Consider the following 11,757-nt stretch of genomic DNA (forward strand, 5'->3'; position numbering starts at 1 on the left):
ACTAATACAGATAGAGATAAATACAGAACTACCTTTGCGTCACTAAGTGACCGCGTATCTTCTGAGACATGCGTTCTGTCATCACTTTCAGTAGCGCCTTCACACACAGTGGCGCTGTGCACAAACACTCTTGATCCGTATAGCTCTTGTTTTATTATATTGTGGTTTAGTAAATACTGCACTTGGAGTTACATTCAATGCATGATTTGTGCTATAGAACATAAATAAAGTTTGATTGATTGATATCAAATCAAAATCACATTTTATTTCTATAGCGCATTTCTCACAAAAGTGACCCAATGCGCTTTACAGAGAGCAGCGAAAATGATCTTATTAAATGTAAGCGAGTAATTGTAAAAAACCTTTCCTATCTACCAATAACTGAAGGCAACTATCTTTCCCATAGAGTGATTCGTTACCCTTAAATATAATCCCAATTAGATATTAATCCTCAGTTATTCTTCACAACTGACCAAACCTCTCACTCATTGCGCGGCAGATTCAGACTGTATCATTGTTATTTTCACACACGACAAACATGTGACATGTTCCAGTTTTATTCTTATTCTATTTTATTCTTCTAAAAAAAAAAAAAAAAAAAAAAAAACGGTTTCAGACGGTTTTGATAAAAAACCGTTTCTATTTTTATAAACCCCGGTTTTCGGTTTAACCGAAAAACCGTCCATCCCTAGTGTGTGTGTGTGTGAATTACAGGAAAGGCGATGAACTGCTGATGTGAATCCACACGCACACACACGCACACACACACACACCCAGGTCGTAAGGTTATGAAACTCTCCTCCATCCACGGCAACACAGACGGCCCCTCACTAGGGTTGGGTACCGAAAATCGGTACCGGTAGGTACCGGTTACGTTTACATTCGGTATGTACCCGTACCGAATCGCAAAGGAGATTTCGGTACCTCATTTCGGTACTTTTCTATCTCTTTCTCTATTTTTCTAAGTCGTGACGTCACATCGCCTGTTAAATTTCCACTCAGTGAAAGCAGCGAGTACGGAAGGATAACGAGAAGGCTTTTGCTAATAGCAACTTCCGCTAGCGGGTTGGCGTAACGCGACGCTCGACTTATGGGTGCGTTCCGTAAACTCGTTCTGGAATTCTGATCACCACTCGTGGAATGCCTTCTGTCCAATCAAATGACTTGCTCCCCTTATGACGTCGGGTCCAGTGTGCGCTGCGACGCTCTCAGAGCGAGTTTACGAACGCAAGCCTTTGATTGGACAGTGCACTCCAGGATTCGACGGGTCTGTTGATGACGTTGTGCGGATGTGTGGCTGCGTCTCTGCGAGGTGGACAACATGATCGGGGATCTCTTGATATTCGGGTACTGTCCTTATCCTACTACTGTGTCTGAAAAATGAATCGTCATGTCATCATGGACCAGAGAGGGGGAGGGGAGTAGTAGTAGCTGAGCGGCAACAGAGTTTGGATTTTGACGAGGTGGAGGGCTCCAGTTTATCAGAGTTATATTTCCTCTTGGTCTTCTTGGTTCTGGGGCATGCCTCTTCACTAGATCCCTTTTCTAAGAATATTCTGATGTCCTTGAGGGGCTGCCGAACAAGTGTGTACTCGTGTTCGACGTCATTACCAACGATAGGCACGCCCAGCTTAATGGAGTCCCCAAGGCTCAGGAGTTTTATTTTCATTTATTTTAATTTGAGTGTATATTTAACTAATATATATTGTGCCTCAGCAATAAAAAAGTGAAAAGCTGTTTAATGTTGTCGACCGTGTTATTATTATATATATATATATGTCATTTTAAAAAATCTAAAGTACCGAATTAAGTACCGTTTTGGTACCGGTACCGTTTTTAAAGTATCGGTTAGGTACCGGTACCGGATAAAACCCAAACGGTACCCAACCCTACCCCTCACACACACTCTGCATGGGACAACACACCAGGTCTGCAGTGAAGGGTGAACACGGTGTCATACTTAACTGTGACATTACAACTATGGGACATCCTAACATCAACCCTGGTGTAACCCTTCTCTCCTTCTCCCTCTCCTCCTTCTGCACCAACCCTCCCCCCATATTTCATCCTAAATCCTTACAGACCCCGTGGCTATGACCACACACACACACACACACACACACATCCCAAAAGGACAGACCTCCTCCAAACCAAACTCTGTATCTGTTCATTCAGAAATGTCCATATTGATCGATGCTCTCAGTCTTTTTATAGGAGACAGAAAGTGGATACTACAGTACAGGGTTACTAAAGCTCTCTCACACACACTCACACACTCACACACACACACACACACACACACACACACACACACACACACACACACACACACACTAAACATTCCACAGATCTGACTTTGCCAGGCTGACGTCTAACATTACAGCTCATATTACACATCAGCTTGCCCGAGCAGGCCCTGATTCTCTATAACACACACACACACACACACACACACACACACACACACACACACACACACACACACACACACACACACATATTTGCTTATGAAACAGTCCATTTGTATGGGTCATGATAAACAACAGTTATAATTCTAATGTCTTATCAAGGTTTGTGAAATGTGTCAGTTCCACAGGGTCAACCTTCACACTCACTAACGTGTTGCAACAAGCAAGCATGAGACACACACACACACACGTGACTCTCCCTGTCCAGGAGTGCCGTAACACAGAGTGGGCTGGCGTGGCAGCGTAAACTGTTCACCACCTGATAGGCCACACAGGCCAGGTCAGACGTCCTGACACTCACAGTTCCTCGCCTCGCCGCCTAATGATCACAAGGTTGGCAGATCGGCGGTTTGAGCCCCGGCTGGCCACGTGTCGAAGTATCCTTGACAAGGACACTGAACCCCAAAATTGCTCCCAGTGAGCGGGCCAGCGCCTTGCATCGCAGCTTGTCGCCATTGGTGTGTGAATGGGTGAATGAGAGGCCGTTGTAAAGCGCTTTGGAGCAGCAAAAAAGGCGCTATATAAGTGCAGTCTGTTTACCATTTACACACACAGAGGGAGGGGGAGGGAGAGAGAGTGCGAGGAGTGGAGAGAGAGAGAAAACAGGGAGGGAGAGAGGAGGAGGGATTCCCAGACATGACAAACGGTAACAATTTTACCACAGCAGCAATGTGGGGTTTTTCCTACGAAATCCCACAAAGCCAGTGTCTCCTCTGCTGTGTGTCTGAGTCAGGAGAAGGGAGGAGAGGACTCAACTAGCTGTGTAAACTAGATGTTGAATCTACTCTGTGGTGTTAGTTAAAAGGCCAGAAATCATCTGGAGAGTGTCCAATCAGAGGGTCAACTCAGATAGACTGCTAATCACTGTGTTAATTACATTCTGCAATGACACAACCTGGTCACACCAATGTAATGACATGTCAGTATGTGTCTACACTATGCTATTTAAGCACTCATAATTATCATTATGAGTGCTTAAATAGCATATAAGAGTCATAATTATGACTCTAGAAGACATCTGCTTCAATAAGCAAGAGATCTGTTTCAATGGGCCAGTCAGCCAACCAGCTAGCCAGCCTGCCAACCACACATGTAATGTGAAGCCATGCAACTGCAGCAAAGCTCCCATAAAGAAATAATGAAAACTAGAGAAACTGTCTGACTGGTGATCAAGCAATCCCACTACCCAGATGGCGCAGTGAAGACTAGGCTAGTCAAACCCTGAGCAGCAGTTTGAAACCTATAAGATGGTTATACTATGTGCGGCTGATTAGTTGAATGTTTACATTATGTGTGTGTGTGTGTGTGTGGGGGGGGGGGGGCTGATTAGTTGAATGTGTGTGTGTGTGTGTGTGTGTGTGAGTGTGTTTAGGATGATGAAAGCAGGTGCAGGTGCGCATGGGCGTCTCCCGAGTCGCATCATCTCATTGTTGGAAACTGTCCTTCACTCAGAACCTGTGTTAAACCTCCTAAATGACTATGGTGACAAAGTTAGTGAGGGGCATCGTCTTGTTGTCTTCTATTCCAGAGAACATCCCAAAATACCTTGTTGTGACTTGTCTAAGGACGTCCGGTGTTATATGTGCTGTAAAGGCAGTGTGCAGGTTCGGGGTCAGGGGTCAGGGTCGGGACACCCTGTCAGGCTGGTGGAGAAGCCTCCCAGACATCAACGTGTTCCTGGGTAATACCGCATCCCAATTGCCCGTGTGAGCGTCGAGCTGGAACGCAAGACCTCTCCCACTATAGTCAGTTTGGGCGCATGCTCATCAGTCAAGTATGCCAAAAGGCTCTGAGTGTGTCTAGGCTGTCAAACGCGTTAACAGACGCTCTGTCTCTATTTCAGAGGCACGAGCAGTTCCATCCCCTGTGGTGTTGTCTTGCTGTGCCGTCTGACAGATCATATCAGGACAACCTCTGTAGCTCGCAGCACGTTGGCGCATGCAGTGGAGCACACTTGGTCACCGCCCACACATTTCCAGAGATCTCTGCAAAATGTTCCCGGGAAAACAAGAGAGAATGGTACCAAACTGAGGCCTAGCTAAGGAAGCTAGCGCTAGCTGGGAATAGCTCTAGTGTGAGGAGGCACATTCCTGGGGAGGATGAGGAATGTAAATGACAGGGTTCGAGTTTGCTTTTGTTGTTGATGTTGCTGTTGTGAGCCAAAGGGAACTATGGATTTATGTAGCCTGGGTTATTTCATTTTGCCGGGGGGCAGTCAAAGAGTTCAAATCTTTGGTTTAATGACAAGTATCAACATAGCTAAACTATGTTCAAACTCTAGATAACAGAAAAGCAACTAGATGAGGTGTCTGAGTTGACTCTATTTCAAAGGAAGAGAGGGGCCAGTACTCAGGCCAATACAGGAAACCACCGCCGTTTCTCTCACACACACACACTTCCTTTCCTCTCAGGGAAACAGAGGAACTACAGCCCTTCCACATAAACCCTGTGGATGGTAAATAAACTAACTGTGTGTGTATGAGTACCCCCCCCCCTCTCCATTTGCTGGCTTGACTGACCCCTCATATCCTCCAGGTCTCCCTTCTACTTGGAGAAGTAGACATTATTCTCCAGAGGTCAGATGTACAGAAGCCCTGGACCGTGTGAACAGGCCTACTAGGAGATGCTGCAGGCCTAGCTAGTGTCTTTGAGCACTGAGTAAACTGCATGCATCATGATTATAATAATAATTATATATTACTTATTACTACTAAAGGGCTTTTGCATTACTGCATCAACCCACAAAACAAGAACTCACACAATGAATTTCATACACAATCTCCCCCATAGCCAGGCCTGACACTGAGGTGACAATACACATGTCACGACGTCAGTCAGCTACACGTCACGTCCATCTTGACCCGTTCAAACGACAGACACCTCTCCTTCCACTCAATCTCTTTCACACCTTCACATTTCCTCAGGCAAAAATGTTAGGCCAACTACTGTCTGTAGCCTCTTAAAACAAAATCACAAGTCGTAAAGTTGCGCAACAATCCCCGCCCCCCAACATGCGTACACATTTGATTTTCCCCAAATGTCGTTGTATGGTACCTGTACTATATCAATGACAATAAAGACCATTCATTCATAGGTTGTCGGCAAGCTGGCAGGTAAAAGGTAACACGTTGTTAGGATGACTCAAACCCGTAACCTGCGGCTAAAGCTTTTAAACCCGTGCCGATATGACGCCACTCCCGTATGAGAGACCGCTATTGAATTGTTGTTACTGGGAAACTCAAACGTGTGATACTATCAGCCGTCGTGAACTCACCTTTCTTAGGCTAAAGAGAGACTGACATCAACTTGTTTATCTTTCACAAGGATTCCGCGAGCTCCAGTATCAAACCGCGATGTGTTGGTACAGGCAACTCCAGATTAACGGTAGAACCGTAAAACGTGTCCGGTGGTGTGGTGAGGATTGGTACGCTATGGGCAACATTCAACTTTGGCGCGGGCCATACCAAGTGTAGACCGTGCACTGATTCGAATATCGCGACATTATTTCACGAACTTCCTAATATATTTCTGAATATATTTCTATATATTATTTTATTGTTTAGATATATGTATATATAAGACCATTTAACCATTACATTTGCGACTAAGGTTTATTTGATCTATTTTCAAAACCGGGCACCCGTCCCCCACATTGTCCCACGTTGGTACGTTCACAATCCCACTATTGGTCCGTTCCCAGTTTGGAAAAAGCTGCATCTCGTTGCTTGGGTGACAAGACTGTGAACATTGGAACAATAGCAGCAGTGTTTCCAACGTTATCCAATCTGACACAGAGTATTATTATATCGTAGTCTATCCTTCTCTCACTCACATAAAGGTAGGCCCACGCTACAGATTGCACAGCCAATTTGCTGTAGTAGGTTAAAGGTGACATGTGTGAAAAGAGTGAAGATTAGAAAACTTTATTTTATTTTATTGAATTCTAAATGATTAGAACACTGGCGTTCCATTATCTTTCCAATGCTGCTGACGTCACGGGGGAACTAAAAGCTCAACTAGACGGGCTACTGACAACTTTATTAATATATATATATATATATATATATATATATATATATATATATACAGTATATATTATTACAATTATAACATATTGGGCCGGTTTCACAGACAAGGCTTAAGCCTAGTCCTGGACTAAATCACACTTTCAATGTAAAATCTCCATTGAAGATGCTTTTTAGTCCAGGATTAGGCTTAAGCCTTGTCTGTGAAACTGGCCCATAATGTTGTGGCTTTATATGATGTATTGATTTCTGTATGTTACTGTGTTGTATTTTTTTTTTTGCAATTATATTGTGCACCTGCAAAAGTGTGTGTGTTTGTGTGTGTTTCCCCAGTATAAATAAAGGTTAAATACAAAGACTTCATTATGTGCCAATATCTATGTATACATCTAAGTTAAAGCCAGGATCGCTTCACTGATACCTCCATGACCCATATCTTTTGCACCCTCAAGGTCCCTGTGTTGGCCATCACAAGGAGAGAGTCTTATTAACATGTGTTATCTCAACAGCTCAAAGGCACAGTCACAACCATAGCTGGCCACTGGACACCAGCCAAGAAGAGCTAGGGGGAGGGGAGCTCACACACTGACACACACTTTCATTAGCAGCTGTGTGTGTGTGTGTGTGTGTGTGTGCGTGCTCTCGCACGTGCATGCACGAGCAAGCGAATGAGTGTGAGAGAGATAGGGGATAATAAAGCTAACGTTATGCAAAGCAAGCAGAAGGATGACCTAATGTTTTGGCACCAAACTGCTTTAATGAACTAATTCAGGAGAACCTAAACTCAGAGGGGAAGTGATGTGTTTCTTTCACTTCATTGTTTAGGTGTATACAGACCAAGGGAGGCTGTTGGAGGTAGACATCGGAGGACAGGCTCATTGTAATGCATGGAACAGAATGAGGAATGGTATCAGGAATGGTATCAAACACACATGTTTGATACTATTCCTCATTCCATTCCATGCATTACAATGAGCCCGTCCTCCAATTTCTACCTCCAACAGCCTCCCCTGATACAGACTAAGAATAGAGCAGAGAGCACTTGACTCTGTTGCTGCAGCAATAATTAATAGTTACTCTCCTCTGCAGAAACCTTCAGTCATTCAATTAGAGGAAAGAAGCAAAACATTTGGATAAGTGGTCTTAGATGTCCCTCTCACAACAACCATGATGCAATTAGTGTGCTTTCCACATCAAAGAGCAGCCGGGACAGGGAACAGGGGGGAGAGAGAGAGAGAGAGAGAGAGAGAGAGAGAGAGAGTGTGTGTGTGTGTGTGTGTGTGTGTGTGTGTGTGTGCATGTGTGTGTGTGTGTGTGTGTGTGTGTGTGTGTGTGCATGTGTGTGTGTGCATGTGCATGTGCATGTGCGTGTGTGTGTGTGTGTGCGTGTGTGTGTGTGTGTGTGTGTGTGTGTGTGTGCATGTGTGTGTGTGTGTGCGTGTGTGTGTGGAGGTGCCTGAGGGAAGCTCTGACGAAGTCAGTAACAAAACAAGTGTTCTGCAAAGGTCAAAGTTCTCACGGATGTGCTGCTGCATCCATCTCCTGTAGGTCTTTCTACTGCAGGGGAGGCTGGTGGAGGTAGAAATCACATGGTTTTAGCCCGCCCTATGATTTCCGCCTCCACCAGCCTCCGCTGTTCTACTGGGCTATGTACAGTATGTGAACATGGAAGAGCAGCCTGGTTAAATATATATTGAAACCTACTGTTCCTACTGCACTACTGTTTCTACTGCCGTACGACTGGTCCCACTGTAGTACGACTACCATCACTTTATCACTTGAACCGAAGCCTAAGAACTTTACTCTTGTGTACCTGTACATTAGATGTAATAAAAGCAATTCTGTTTGTGATTCTGACTCTGATAAGCTTGACAACAAGGTCTTTACCGTCAGTGATGATGTTCACCTTCCTTCCTTATGACACAGTTTTCCTCCATCTATAACAGGAGCTTATTTCCACAGACTTTAAGCACTCTTTAAGGGGGTGGGGAGCTTGGGAGAGGGGGTGTGTGGAAGAGGAAGGTGGGTGTGGGGGATAGGAAGGTGGGTGTGTGTGTGTGTGGGGGGGGGGGGTCTATTTTGCTATGGTGCACCTCTGCCAGATGATTGTGTTGTCAATGACTTCCAGTGAAGTGCCAGGAACCTCATCACTGCTCAGCATTGAGCTGGGGGCCAAGCTGGAGGACGGACATCACACAGAGGGACCCAGTGCTCCAGGGATCCAGAGGGCAGTGACATCACTTCCTGTCCCACATGTGTTTATTTATTTAGTCCTGTGTCCCTCTCTTCCCTTTTCCCTGAAGTGAACTCTCTTAGACCACTCACACCAACCATGGGATCTAACTCCCAGTCCCACCAACCATGCGATCTAACATAATTTCCTTGGCTGGGTGTTTTAATAGGGAGTTGTTGATATAACTTGGTTCTACTGTCTGTACTAATTACTGGTACCTCATTACTGGTAAAGATTCCCAGGATAACTCGGGAACACATTATGACACATATGACACATTCCCATAAATGCATGTGTTTACGTTCATTGTTTACAGTGTGAAGGTCCTGTGCCAGAACCATCACGGTCTAGACTGTTCCTGGAATCCTGATGGTGTCGAGGTTTGGTTGTCAAGGCATCTCTTCACACACTTCTTCAAGGTTTCTACAACAAACAAACAGACGCCACGGAAGACAATAACAAAGGTTTGGAGTGAACTATCTTTCATCCGTCTCCTGTCCCCTGTCTGTTTATCTGCCTGCCAGCCTGCCAGCCTGCCTGCCTGCCTGCCAGCCTGCCTGCCTGCCTGCCTGCCTGCCTGCCTGCCTGTCTGTCTGTCTGTCTGCCTGCCTGCCTACCTGTCTGTCTATCTGCCTATCTGTCTGTCTGTCTGTCTGTCTGTCTGCCTGCCTATCTGTCTGTCTGTCTGTCTGTCTGTCTATCTGCCTGCCTGCCTGCCTGCCTGCCTCTGTCTGTCTGTTTGTCCATTCATCCATCCATCTGGCTGTCTCTCCCTGGGTTTATCACTCCTCCCCATCAGACCAACTATTTATACATCTGGTTTCCTGGCATTCACAGTTGGTGTGGCAGTAGAAGGCCGGGCCAGGACGTAGGTACTCTGTCACAGCTGACAGCTCCTCTGTGTGCGTGTGCGTGCGTGTGTGTGTGTGCGTGTGTGTGTGCGTGTGTGCGTGTGTGTGTGTGCGTCTGTTCATCCCCACTACCCTCCTGTACAGTTTCTCTACTATGAAAAAAACGTAATTCTTCCCTCTCCAAGCATTGTGACTGCAAATGGCCCCTGGTCCTAGCATAGATTTGTTTTTCTTATGATGACTGATGTATAGTTGATTCCCTTAGTTAGACAAATGTACTTGTTGTAAGTCACTTCGGATAAAGGCTTCTAAATGTCTAAAATGTAAATGTAAAATGTGTGTGTGTGTGTGTGTGTTTGTATGTGTAAATGAATCACAACTCTGTTGTGCTGTATTCCTCTACTCCCCTCTGCTCAGCACGTTGCTTCCTCTCCTTAACGTATCTATTCTTAGCCCTCCTCAAGCAGAAATAGAGTCTTTGTTTTGATTCTGTTTTGACTCCCTTATATAATTACCATGTTTATTTCAGCTAGCCCCGATAAGTCACAAAAGCTTTCCTGGATTTCTTCACTGCTGGTTTAGCTTTCTGATAAGATGAATGTTCGATGAAGGGCGGCAGGCCGAGATGTGTTGCTTCCTTATGATAATTAATTAATGCTCGAGGTAGACAATTAAGATAGATTTATTCCATTACAGCGCTGGGTCAGCCTCTCAATACACGGCAAGCAACGGTGAGAGACTCGCACCTAATGACACTTTGCAGCGGCTTGATATAGGCAAAAGTTGCTGATCAAGCAGCCAGCTGTTTGTCATGCAAATCATTCCCAAAGACAGGGCTCCGTTGAGTCTAGGTAGGGTTGTTGACGAGAAGTCCCCATCTCCCAAAAGTGGCTGATTGTCCTGACAACCCAGCTACCTGACCCTGGTCAGCTGACTGGCTGGTCCTAAATATACTGACCTATTGACCCAGGTTCTATGCTGGTCCCCACTAGCTGTGGTCTCTATGTTTGGCTCAGGTCCAGTTACACCGACAAGCTGACAAGTCAGTTTGTTCATGACAGAGAGTTTGCTCAATCTTAACAGTTCAGATATTACAACTTGTACAACATAATTCCTAATGATAGAGTATTTTAGGGTTTACCTAAGCACAATGATAAAATGCATCCTATCAGCCCACTCTTTTTTTTCTTCTCTAATGGATAGTAACTTTAATTATTTCTCTTTCTTTCCACATGGCTGAGATCTTGCATTCCTCCCCCGGAATTGTCATCAAAGGACTTTCCCCATAGACAAATACAATTTCTCAGTCATGTGGCCTGACAAAGTGAACAAACATCTCACTCCACAATTGACTTGGCATGAGTAAAAGGTCACTTTGTGGTTAACTACTCTGATTAATAATCACCTTCTTTGGATAAAAACCTTTGTTGTTTAAAGGAGAAAATATCCAAATAGGTTTCTCATTGCTATGTCTAACTACTCATTACAAATAAAGTAGATATCATTTCCATCATTAAGTCAAATCAAATGTTTTTCCATAGTTTGTTACATAATTGTACATTTTTAACAAATAGGGATATCGTCAATCAGTTTCTTGGTTCTTCGATATCCTAGGTCGATCTTCAACAGAGGGACCATCATGCTTTTCCGGTCGCAATGAGGCACTATCTGAGACGCTGGAACATTGTTGTCTTTCGCCTTGTCGTCCTCTTGTATTGTTGCTGTGTTATTGAGAGACTCACAGTAGAAATTATTTCATTCACCCTCATGCTGCTTGCTCAAATGTTTTAACAGTGTTATTGAAACTCTAAATCCTTACCCCCTACTTTTCTCTCCCCTATTGTTCTATGTCCCCATTGTCTGATCTTAAAGGTTTACTCCTGTTGTGGTGAATACGTACAACAATTGTCAACAAACTGGCAAACTCCTGCAACTGAGTCTAGTGCGCTATTTGGTTTAACTCCCTGGATGTCACGACGCATGCGAACAAGATTAGTATCAGAGTCTTCAGTTAAAGTAAAGTCTGTTTCGTTAGTTAACACCCAGATCGTATACAGAACCGATAAAATTGTGGCCATCCATCTTATCCCCCACGAGGCCAGGATCACACGGTTTCTCTCGGCCCGCATCGTCTGTCCGGTATCTCTTGTCCTAGTTTCAATCTTAATTCACAACAACAT

This window comes from Nansenia antarctica (assembly GCF_963989245.1).
Source record: "Nansenia antarctica genome assembly, chromosome: 6".
Lineage (NCBI taxonomy): Eukaryota > Metazoa > Chordata > Actinopteri > Argentiniformes > Microstomatidae > Nansenia > Nansenia antarctica.